We start from the raw sequence: 13405 nt of genomic DNA on the forward strand, positions 1-13405 counted from the left end.
AAATTCTAATTTTTACGAAATTCGAACATTGTTGACGCGTTTTTTAACGTTTGTTCGAAATACGTCACACATGACGAATCGCAGTTCGATTGTGTTTCTCGTTGCTGTCGGACGTGCTTTTCTTTCGCTCTTGGATTGCGTGCTGTTTTCTGCGGTTTCGTGCCTTTTACAGAGAAGATTGAAGATTTTTTAGGTAAGTCTTAGTCCTTATTGACCCTAGACGTAAGAATTTATTTAATATTACTTGGAGAATCGGTCCCAGAAGACATCTCGGCACATCGTTCGATGGTCGGATTCGAATCTTTTAGATTTAAAAAGGTGGCTGCGGTGAGCAGTTTGCTTTTACTCGGAAGACTTTAAGCTTTTTTTTTTTCACTGGACTATTGCAAATTTTAATTTTTACAGGATGAAGACGTTGGTGCGTTGTTGGAGGCGGTGGCGCGAGGGAGACAGTTCCTCGGACAACGCGGAACGAGTCTGTCGTTCCGTGCCGTTGGAGGAGCGGGGGCTCGACGAGCGACAGGCAGCGGGTGAAGAAGACCTTCTCCAAGTGCGCGTGGCGTGGCATCCTCTCGGAGTCGGGATGATGCGACGCTACACCCTGGGTCCAGCGCGCTTGGCCGAGGTTTTCGGGGGTCATCCGGCCACAGACCTTGCTGTGGAGGATGTTGAAAGTGACAGCTCGTCCGAGCTGACACTTTCTGTTTGGTCGCGTTCTGCCCGTTCGTCCGCGACGGCGACGCCACCGCCTTGCCGAAGTCCGAACGGGGAGGAGTCGGAGGAGAGTGCCCCCGAAGTCGAGGGACCGTGCTGTCCGTGGTTTTGTTTCTGCGCACGGCTGCGGTTGCCTTGGCTTAAGCGGTGATCTTCGATTCTCTCTTATTTACCCGGATGCGACTTTCTTACCGTATTCGACACTTTTTACCAGGACGTGACACCTCTTAACGGACGTGACCTTTCTTACCCGGACGTGACCCACGGACTTGACACGTTTCTTCACCGGACTCGACATTCGGCCGACCTTTCTTTACAAACAGCTGTTATGAGGATTGAGCATTCGGTTAGGGTTCGTTAGGTTAGCCTAGGCTAGGTCAGGTCCTTCACTCTTCTCGTAACATGTTCGGGAAGAAAGGCTCTCTGATTAAGTTAATAATCTTGACCTTAAGTAATAAATGCGTAAACTTCTAGTTTCCTCACTGCCTTTGAGTTTTGTAGAAACATTTTGTAGGAACATATCTCTGTCCCCAACTTTACCATGAAGAGGACCAAGTGGCCATTTATCGTACAAGTGAATATTTTCTGATGGTAGGAACTCTTTCGTTTCATTTCATAACACATGTTATTCTCGTAATTTACTGTTTTCTGTTTATAGACATGCCAAAGATGTTTTTCGATCACACTCATACATACACACGCACGGACATAACAGTACTGTACACGAAGATATACATCGTTTAACCGTTACTCGAATTCTCGCACTCACTCACTTACCCGTCGAGCGCCTCGTTCTGTGTAATTCGACACGATGAAACAACCCGAACACACGCTTTTCACAAATCCAATTTCCGTGTCCTCCTCCCGGGAAGTTAAAACGCCAATTTTAAAGATTAAAAGACTAAATTGGAAGCCGAAGGGGCTCTGGTAATCACACATCTTGCACCGATTAAATAGAATTTCAGACATTAGCATCAATAATCGTTTGGTGATGAATTGGGAAGGACAAGAATCCTGTACCAAGTATTAAACATTGTTTTTCTCACTATGTTTTGTTTTTGTGGCTTTTTTTTTAAATTGTGGTTTCAAACGTTTTCAGGAAAATTGCAAAGAATAATTTGTTGTATATGATTTTTTTTTATTGAAATACGAAAATAAATTTTGATGAACTATTCCTCTCCATGTTTTTCTATTCCAGGCTTCTCTTAAATCCTTTCCAGTCCAGTCTTTGATGTTATCTCTCCAAGTCTTTCGGGGTCTTCCTCTAGATCTTGTCCCCTCCACCAGTCCCTCAATGACCGTTTTTAGTAGTTGTCCTCCTGATCCTCTAGCCAAATGTCCAGCATATCGTACCTTTCTTTGTTGGATATTTATAAGCAACCTTCTCCTCAAGCCCAGCCTGTCCAAAACTTCCTCATTTGTTATTTTCTCCGTCCAACTTATTCTTTGCATCTTTCTCAAGCACCACATTTCAAATGAGTTAATTCTTTCCATCATTTCATGCGTAAGAGTCCATGCCTCACATCCGTATGTTAGTACACTCCAGATCATTGTCCTTAGGATTTTTATTTTCAGTTTTATGTTAAGGCCTCTGTTTGTTAATATATGATAGATCTGATAAAAGGCAGCTTTTGCTTTATTAATTCTGCTTTTAATTTCCATTTTACATCTATTATCACTTGTTATCCAGCTTCCCAGGTATTCAAACTTTTTAACCCTTTCAAGTTCCTTATTTCCCAGAATGATCTGGAATTCCTCCATATCTTCCTTCTTTGAAACCTTCATTACTTTTGTCTTCTTTTCATTTATTTTCATATGGAATTTCTCCAATCCAGTTTTGAACAGTCGATTCAGAATTTTCTGTAATCCCTCTTTACTTTCACTCAGCAGGACTATGTCGTCAGCGTATCTTATGTTGTTTATTAAGCATCCATTGATTTTCACTCCTTCGTTAAAATCCTCAAGTGCTTCTCGCATCATCCACTCACTGTAAATATTAAATAACAGTGGCGAAAGTCCACATCCCTGTCTCACTCCTTTTTCCACCCTTATCCAGTTGGATTCTTTCTCATCAATTTTTATTATTGCTTTCTGATTTTTGTATAAAAAGAGAATAATTACAGAATAATTAAACGACATATTTACAGGATTTAAATTAATTTTAATGGGAAGTTTGGAAACCAGATGGTTTCAAACTTTTTTCCAGGATTGCATATATAAAAGCATTTTAACTTGAATTTAACAAAAAGTTTACAAGTTTACCATGCATAAATCATTTAAAAACGCGGAGAAATGAGAACGTATACAGCGAAGTACACCAGAATCGTGCAATAAGTGATAGCTGCGAGGAAGAGGCAGTCAACCCGTGTTAACCCTCTGAACACACCTGAAATTTTCCTAAAATTAACAGAGTTTTCCCTTAATAGCGTTGCTCCACATATCAAAGAAAAGTATCAGTATTTCGACAATCCAGAGAAAAACAGATTTTCACGAAAGGACGTTGGCGCTAGTGCACAGCTGTGGTTTTCTGTGTTAGCACTGTTTGTTAGGACTGGTGTTTTAGGACATAACTATACAGAGTTTATTTTACTACAAATATTAACCTAATGATGATCCATTAATTGGATTGAAAACGTTTGTTTTAAGAATAAATCTCTCAGCGAGTGATCAGGTGTTGATTAAGTTATTATTTTCTGCTGAGTACGCTTCGGTTCTTCAAACATTATCTTCAGGATTTATTGCTGATTATGCAAATAAAGTGAAATGGGATGCTATATCTCGATTTTAAAATTTAGATAATGAGTTTATTAGGAAATATGCTCTAAAATTAAATTTAAATTCACTTTTAAGATATCAAACCATATCAGAACAATTACTCGATAATTTAGATCAATTAAATGTATTAGACTGGAAAACAGTTGTTAAATATCAAGTATTATCCGAAGATTTTATTATAAAACATAGAAATAAAATTGATTGGTGTGATGTGAATTTAAGGAAAAGATTCTTCAACGAATTTATTGAAAATAATTATAAAAATATAGTCGTTTCATTATTAGCAAGAATTTTTATTAAATAAATTTTTTCCTATATAAATGGAGACATTGAGAAAACTAAAACAATAAGTTATAGGTAAACTTCAAAATTTTCCAACAAAGAAATTAAACGAGTTAGAAATTGATTATGAGTAATTTAGATGAGATAAGTAATTTTAAATTTGTATACAGGGGTATGAGAGATTGTGGAAATACAGTATGTATAAAGCTCATATTATTGAGATTGTTTGACTTTTTTTTATACTTTCTTTTTTGACTAACATTTTACAAGTTTGATTAGATTTAATGACTTAAAATAAATAAAAGTAGGAATCAATAAGATTTTCAGTGGTTTCTAATTCTCGTTTAAATTCATTGACTTTTTTTTTTCTTTTGACTTGATTAAATTCATTTAATTTTTATAGACTTTGTTAGAATTGTCGGGCAGAACAGATATTTATAAAATACTTGTGTTTTTTGTAATAGTGATAGCGGAACAGTAAATCTGCGAAGTATGACAACAGTTATTTGCCCGACGTGGGTGCACTGGCCAACTTACCTGATATCCGACTGTCGATCGCTTGACTAAACGAACATTTGACAACCGAAATAATGAGCGTGGAAAATGTGAACCTAGAATTAGATGAAAATTTCGGAAACTGCAAATGCAATCAAATGTCACCGTTACTCGAGTTGTATGCGCAGTCTGGAGGCGAAAGAGCTGCAGTTGCACACCTGTCGTTTTGCAAGCGTATGTGATGGAGAACTTAACGTCGAGTGCAAAGACTGGAAAATACATTAGAACGGTGATTGCAGAGTAACAGCGTGGTTAGAGATGTATAAAGTAATTGGAGCAGTGATAGCACGCAGTCGTGGCCGAGTGGTTAAGGCGACGGACTAGAAATTCGTTGGGATCTTCCCGCACAGGTTCGAATTCTGTCGACTGCGTTTTTGCGTAATTTTTTATTATTTTATTTGGTGTTTCTTTTTCTGCTTCGTTTTTTAAACCGCGGGGTTCGGTAGCAGTTTGGCAAAGGGCTAAGATTTTTTTATGCCGTTGCGAAAGCAAACTAGCATCGGTGTAAAGTAGATAAAGACCTGATGGAACATGATAAACCAATTTGGTTTACAGCAGTCGCAATTTCGTCGGAAGTTGTCGCAACTGCATGAGATACAACACGCGCTGATTGGGAAACAATCAGCGCGTGTTGAAAACAACATAAAAATGCTCGTTCACCGTAAAATAACAATCAAATTCCGAATATAATAAGCAAAATGTTATTAGTCTGTTTTATAATATATTTTGGAACAAACTATTTCTTCATAACATTACAGAATCGATAATAATATACCCACGTATATCGATAACAATAAAAGTTATTCTACAAATTATTCTAAAGGACTTTAAATGTTACTAGATTACATCCATAAAATTTTAATTTAATTTTTTTAGATTAAAATGTTATTTAGTATAAGTTCTNTGATAACATTACACAATCGATAATAATATACGCACGTATATTGATAACAATAAATGTAATTTTACAAATTATTTTAAAGTATTTTGAATGTTACTGGATTACATCCACGTAATTTTAATTTATTTCTTTTAGATTAAAATGTTACTTAGTATAAGTTCTTGAAGTGTATAATTTGTAGTTACGTTAACACAGAAAAATATTTTATCACCATATTGCAAGTAATTAAATATTTGTTTCTCTGTCTACAAGAAGCACAATCTTTTGTAATTCAATACATATTTTCCTTATTATATTGTGTATAACTAGCATCATTTATTTATTTATTATGAACCTGAACACACGCGTAATGTTATTCATACCGTTAATACCTTCAATGAATCGACGTGGATAAAATTTAAAATGTAGAATGTCCATGGCTAGTACTTTTGACATTTTAATTTTCGAATAAATTAGTTTGTACGTTTTGGGCTTTCCATCGGTATGTTGTCACCTAGATTTACAATTAGAGAAAATAAGACACAGAGCTACCGAACAGTTTAAAAGGAATCCATATATGCTTAATAGCTTTTTCGAGAGCTGTGAAGGTTGAACCGAAAAATTTAAACTTAAATAAATAAGCTCAGTTCAAATTAAATTTATTTATTAAAATTAAACAAAGAAAATATCCATTTTTCGAAATTTTACGAAAAAGGATATACACATTTCCTTCTCACGGAGCCGTTTTCTATCTCTCACGAACCCAAAAAATGATTGATGAGGTGCTTATCCTAAAAATCGGCGATTAGCGAAAACCATTAACGTGTCGAAAGGTATAAAAGATGGGGACGACGAGAAAAAGGGGTCCGTCGTTCTTGTCCTTAAACACTGTCCTTCATCACCCCGTCCGTGCCCCAAGACAACTTGTCCGATCCCAACTCGTAGAGGTATGATATCCATTAATGTAAACTGTCTCTCGGCGCGTTTCCCTCCACTTTCGCGTGTCCGCTCGAAATAAGCTCAATGTATATATGTTAGTTATGTTATCGTCTAAATAAATTCTTGTTTTTGTTGTTAACTGGTGTTTTAATTCGAGTATCGGCAACGTCTTATTGACGACCCCTCTCTCTCCTCCTTCACTCGACCTGACAAAAGAATCCCGGCTTTCGGGGATAGAAAAACATAAACATAAACAAGCTATCCACTGACACGTGGGCAGTTCTCACCAAATTGTTGCCTATCAAAAAGAGGTACGACTTCGTCCTACCTCAGGCTACCCACAGAGCCATCCACCACTTTTGCAGTTTTTTAAAGGTGTTATTAAAAATATTGATTTATGATTATTTCTTTTATTATGTTTATTGATTTATGATTATGATGACTAAAAATATTGATTTATAAAAATAGCCTACATTTTTATAATTTTAAAATATAAGTGTTCAATCGGCTATCACATGAAAACGTTTTGCGATTACTTTTATTCTATTAATTAAAACAAACCGAATTATTTAATAATAAAATATTTATAAAATAATGTCTGTTTTATTTTCTCGGCTTTTATGGTTACAGAAGAAGGAAAGTATCAAAGTTTTGTCAAATTTGTCTTTCTGGGATTTGCCAAATTTCGATATGAGACCTTTTCTATACCAATGTATAAAGAATGTTTTTGTTTCCCTGTTCTTAGCTCTTTGCACGATCTGCACTAAATTTGTCATATTTATTCTGCACAATTCTTCTCCTGGTTTAATTTGTAAAACATTCGCGATAAACCTTGCAGATAGGTTAAAACAACCATAATTACAGTTTAAATATTAAATTGCACAAATGATTAATTTTTAAGAATTTTTCAAATTTTATTTAATGACATGTAAATTTCAAGAATTTTGATAAGAAATGTAATTATCATTATATATAATATATTAATGCTACAGTAATTTACAGTATTTTCGTTATAATTATTTACGGTAAATGTTACTTCTCAAAATAATTTCACAATTTCAGCTTCGTAGTGCATACCTTATGTACAGTACGGTGTAACTGTCAATACTCCCAATACAATATCACATGATCACAAAGAAATTTAATGCCGTTGTAAAAAATATTAAAGTATTATAAACGGTTGAATTATTTGAAAAATTGTGTAAATGAAACTTCTAAACTTTATACTGTAGAATCGAAAGTATTATTTTGCTTGTGTACACAAATTTCAATGCAAAATAAATTAAATTATTCTGTGTTCATATTGTTTTAATATTCATTTATTCAGTTAAAAATTGCAATGTGAGAAGTTATCAATTTTCTCGTTTCGTCTCTCAAATGTTACGAGAGTGTTGATATCTTTCCATATTCATTTATCCCAAAATTCCTGTGAGATATTTACATAATCTGTATCGAAATGAACTATCGTCCACTATTTGTTCGTCATCTAGACCAGTGATGGGCAAACTACGGCCCGCGGGCCAGATGCGGCCCCCTGAAATGTTCTATCCGGCCCCCGCGACATTATTCCTAATCTGACGAGTAAAAAAGAATACAGGCTGTGGTGGTTGATGCACCACTTGAGTATTCGTTGATTATATAAAATAACCGAAGCTTCATATCTCACCATAAAAGTTTATTTACAATCATGTACAAAATTTTGTTTTACACTTATTGAGTAAAAGCTCGATCGGTTACAAGCATGCGTCGGTACAGAACATCAGAACATCCAGTCGTCGAGCGTAGCGTAGCCGAGAAAGAGAGAAAAAGAAATATGGCGGACAGCATGTACATGTTTTTATAGCGCCACCTGGATTTTCAGATGCAGCGCTAGGTTACAATTATTCGGCTGCCACACAGGCTATAAGAAAAATAAATATTTTCCTCTTTTCTCCTCTCTTTCGTTTTATATCAGTGACGACATACAAATTTATTGACTTATCCTAGATATTGAAATTTTATGCTGAGAGTGAGAGGCACTGGCTGCTGGCAACTTTGTAGCAAAGAGTAAAACTGGCAACGGAGCCTCTTCGCAGTAGCTACCCCCTCCACCGCGGCTAGATATCGAAACACGTTTCTTGATTCAGACCTGTTTTAGCGTCGTTGGTTTGCTAGTTTTACTCTGCATATCGTGAAAAATTTTAGCCCTAAGATGTTGTCTAAGAAACGTAAACTTGATTCTGAGTGCCGTGTTTTCAAAGATGAATGGACATGGAAGTACTTTTCCACAGTTTTTAGGGATAAATCACTATGTCTCATCTGCAACGAAACTGTAGCAGTCTACAAAGAATACAACATTTCACGACACTTCAACTCTAAGCACAACGATGTCAAGGTTAGAGCCATGACCGAAGAAGAAAGAAAACAAAAAGCAGAAGATCTACGCAAAAAACTATCAGGTCAGCAAAGTATTTTTAAAAAAGGAAATAGTTCTCAGCAAGCAGCTACACATGCAAGTTATGTTGTAGCATACAATATTGCTAAAAGTAACAAAGCTCTCTCTGATGGAGAGTTTGTTAAACAATGCATGCTCAAAGTTTGCGATATTTTATGTCCTGACAAAAGAAAAGATTTTGAAACAATAAGCTTATCTCGGAAAACAGTGACTTCTAGAATCGAAGCAATAGATAAAAACATATTATCACAGTTGGGATCAAAGATTGGCCAATTTAAATTCTGCTCAATTACTATGGATGAAAGCTCTGATATAAATGATACTGCACAGTTGCTATTATTTATAAGAGGTGTTGACGAAAATTTCTGTATTACAGAGGAACTAGCATGCATGAAGTCGTTGAAGGGAACTACAACAGGGTCAGATATTTTTCACGAATTTATGGAAGAAATTTAAACGTTGAAAGTACCTATAAATTGCATATGTAGTATAACAACAGATGGAGCGAGAAATATGACAGGGAAAAAATCAGGATTTGTTGGGATCTTTAATGAAAAATATCCAGATAACAATGTTATATTTCTACATTGCATCATACATCAAGACGCCCTGTGTAAATCTGCTTTGGATATGAAGCCTGTGCTTGACGTTATTGTGAAGCTGGTTAATGCTATTCGATCTCGAGGGCTTGTTCACAGGCAATTTCGGGAGTTTCTAGTATCCATGCAATCTGAGTACTCTGATATATTGTACTACTCGAAAGTAAGGTGGCTTAGCGCAGGACGTGTCTTCGAGAGAGTTTGGCAGCTGAAAGACGAAATCGTGTCATTCTTCCTTGAGAAACAGGGGTCTCCAGTATAAAATACTGGAAGACACTGCATGGCTTTCGGATTTTACATTTTTTACGGATCTTCTCTGCCACATGAACAAGTTGAATGTCAAGATGCAAGGCAAAAATCAATTTATCGATGATATCTGGGGCCATCTCAAAGGTTTTAAACTACAACTTGTTCTATTTGCGAATCAGCTTGCTAAGAATGACTTGTCTCACTTTTTGAGGTTGAATTCAATAGCCCCGGTAATGAAGGAAAAGCTTAAGAGTTACGAAGATAGTCTGAGAAGACTCCATGGTGAATTTGGACGAAGATTTGAAGACTTCAGTGTCATTGAAAAAGACTTAGAAATTTTCAGTATGCCTTTTAATGTGAACTGTGAAACAGTTAAACCAGACTTGCAACTTGAATTGATTGAATTACAATGTAACATTCAACTCAAACAGTTGTTTTTTAATGTTCCAAAATTAGAGTTCTACAAGTCCTTGTCGAAATCCACTTTCCCAAATCTGATATCTCATGCCCAGAAAGTTACTGCTATGTTTGCTTCATCATATATATGTGAACAGGTGTTTTCTACAATGAAACTTCGAAAGAGTTGCCTTAGAAACAGACTGACAGATGAACATTTAACTTCTCTTCTAAGAATAAGTGCATCCCAGTTCAAACCAAATTTGAGAAACTTTTAGAAATGCAGTCACAGTTTCATTCATCACATTCTCCATTAATATTCTTTCAGTCATTAATAGGGCATTAATAGGACTTACAAAAAATATAACAATTTTGTAAAATGTATCGTTGTTATTTTTTAATAAATTATATTGGCCCGCCTAAAGTTTTCTTCCTTTCCCTTGGCCCCCTCTTTAAAAAGTTTGCTCATCACTGATCTAGACCATCGTAGCAAAAGCAACCTCTTAAACAGCAGACGCCTGTTTTGGCTCTACGTTCCTTACATTCCAAAGCACAGTAATCTGTTTGTATTTCAAGGAAAATTTCTTGCTCCAAAGGATATTCTATGGGCTCTCCGTCTACGAGGATGTATCCATCACTCCGAGCTGCAACAACTAAACAAATCAGATTAATTAATTACACAATTGTCAAATATCACTTAATTTGAAACGATGAAACGAGAATTTGAGTTAAATTCTAAAAATTTTTAATGAAATAATTAACATTATATATTATATTAATGCTACAAACATTCGAAGTATTTTCGTTGTATTTATTCGCGAAAAATGTCAGTATCCGTTATCACCACATTCAAATTCAATACAATTAATAATACATTGTTCAGATTGCGTGTTCCCTGCCATTTCTTATGGATGTTACAGTTCTTATGGAGTTAACAGTTAAAAAAAAGTAACTGTTGTTAAAAAAAAGTAACTGTTAACAAATAACACTTAGACAGCAACATTATAATAGATTTCCAATGGGTCCCTAATAATGTGTGGATTATCGGCAACGAGACCTCTGACCGTCTTGCCAAACAAGCTGCAAAGTCTTCAGTCACTAGTACTTTCAGTTATATTCCTACCTCGTACATCAACAATCACGTCAAGAAGCGAATCTTTTCTCTGACAAGACAGCTGAGATCCGTGACACCATTGGTAGGCTCACCTACACTTTCATCCCCAACGTATTGTTGACACTACTGCGATTCTTCGCCACTTTTATTCTAGTTACATCCTGACTCAGCTACTTACGAAAAACGGAAATTTTAAGGAATACTTGATCTGACCTCGAAAACAATCCACAATGCGATTGTGATATTTAGCAGAACCAAACACCACTTCACTTAGTTTTTCGCTGCAAAATGTACAATCACATTAGAAATAGCTTAATGAGATCTGCTATTCTTGTAGGGTACAACTGGCCACGCGACCCGAACCAATTTATTTACACATTTACAATGTTTCATCATCTACTGGCATTTATATGCTATAGTCAGGCTCTGTGAGATCCGAAAGGCCCTGGGTCTATTTTATGAATTTTTATCAATAATATTAAATTATAGACACGAAATATTACTTCGTTTTTGTGAAAAAAATAGTGTTTTAGACGTGGAAAACCAGATAACAGATGCTACTTCCTTTCACAGAAGAGAACATCCTCTGTTTTTCCGTATCTGGTTAAAAATCTCGCTCAGATGGGAAATGGTTACCCCTCTTTGATTCCCCTTTTCGTCCGTTTTCACGAAAGAGTTACTGGACGATGATTGGTCGAAATTCAGGAGATATAAGGGAAATTAGTCCAAATTCGGGGAGTTCTTCGACAGATCCGAAGCATCTAAACTCCACGCAGTTTTCCTCCTGATGGCCAACGCCTTAAACAGGGTCCCATAGACTAAGTCCCGAGTCTACACGTAGAAGTGATACTTTTATATTTTGTGCACGAAGTGATCTCCCGTATGAAAGTAATATGAACCCTATCTACAAGGTGTCCTTTACCTACAGAAACGAAGACGACGACAACTAACAGGTCGTATGTTTAGAATCATTTTGTGAGCTCTCTCTCTCGATCGCGCATTTACATAGAATAGGTTTTAGCCTATAGCTTGTCGCTTAATTGTCGTTCATCGATTATTTGTATTCGTTTTGTTTAGATTTATTAAATTTACTCTTGTTTATTTTATAAAAATGTCTCTTCAAATTTATTCCGAATCAGATCGCAAACGCGTGTTAATCCGCGTATAATAAGATCGATTAACTGGTGTCAAGGAATCCTGACGAGCACCTGAACTTCGCCGTTCAGATCATTTTTAAATACGCTCTCCTATATAAAACTTTTAAGATCGGATCATACGATTCGAAACTAAGGAGACAGATTTCGGTTATTCTGTGCCGATTAAGTGTTACATGAGTACTATCTACTCCGTAACCCCGGCTACTCTCAGAGCTCTTAATTAATAGCAATCACTCCAGGGGTACGAACGGCAAATTCGCTTTTCCTTGCTTTGTTTCAACTATCCGTTATAGCTGCCCTTTAACTTCGTATTATAATTCTTATTTTATGTCTTTTTTCAGTCTAAATTCGGTTAGTTCTAGTTGTAAGTGAAATTTGGGTTTTCAGTTAGGTTATGATGGGTTAAAATAAATGAGATTAGGGTTTGTTAGCTATAGCCGTCTAGTTAGGTTCGTCCTAACTTATGGTAGATTAGTTTAGTTAGTGAGTAAGTTAATGTTTGAAAAAAATAAAAAGAAAAAAATAAAATAAAATAAAAAATTAAAAAAAGTTTCGGTTTTGCAGATTTCTCTCTGTCGGTCCGTTCATCTATCTAGTCTATCTAGCTGTTACGTAGTATTATGATTTGCGATCGCGTTTAGTTTTATCAGTATTAAGTAGATATAAAGCTTCCTACCAAAAGCCACTTGGCAATAACTTCTACACTTAGCTTAGCTATTCGTGGCGGCACTCAATTATTGGTGTTCGCTTCACTTGGGTTTTTTAGAATTTTATCTAACCAAATCTAAAAAAAGGTTTTTCAACCAGTGAATATTCTTGTCTATCTAATCCGACAGTAAACAATCGGGTTAGAAGAACAGTTATTGAAGAATTAAAATAGTTATTGTCGCTTAAACTACAGGCTAATCTAAAAACACTTACTCCCTTAATAAATGGCATGTAGATTAAGACGAGTAGCGCAAAAGAAAAAAAATACTGTGAGGAAACAAATTTAATCTTTTGTTTAAACACGAATCGAAAGAAATTCGTAACATAAAATAGAAACGTTTTCTATTACACTGAATATACGTAATTGTCCTATGAAGGTGAGAACGACTGAGGGCAGAAGTTCCAAAAGGCACATTGACCAAGAAAGTAATGCTACAAACTAATATTGTCGATTGAATACACGGTTTTAAACTCGTGCATCGATTTTCGGAGACCACGACAAGTACACACAAACAGCAAAATAAAGGAACGATTCGCATAATATTTATAAATCGTTAAGAATTATATTAGAATTCACTGTAGGCAAATTAATTTGTCTTACCT

General features: G+C 35.6%; 1 non-coding gene and 1 pseudogene across 1 annotated transcript; both read left to right on the plus strand.

Annotated features, from left to right (window-relative positions):
• The first annotated feature begins 4615 nt into the window (after window positions 1–4615).
• On the plus strand, window positions 4616–4697 carry Trnas-aga. Its single transcript has one exon. It is a non-coding gene; the product is annotated as a tRNA-Ser (tRNA).
• Window positions 4698–8336: 3639 nt separating this feature from the next.
• On the plus strand, window positions 8337–10101 carry LOC111630738 (annotated as a pseudogene).
• Window positions 10102–13405: the final 3304 nt, after the last annotated feature.

Source organism: Centruroides sculpturatus, unplaced genomic scaffold (assembly GCF_000671375.1).
Source record: "Centruroides sculpturatus isolate CEXI.00-Female unplaced genomic scaffold, Cexi_2.0 scaffold444, whole genome shotgun sequence".
Taxonomy (NCBI): Eukaryota; Metazoa; Arthropoda; class Arachnida; order Scorpiones; family Buthidae; genus Centruroides; species Centruroides sculpturatus.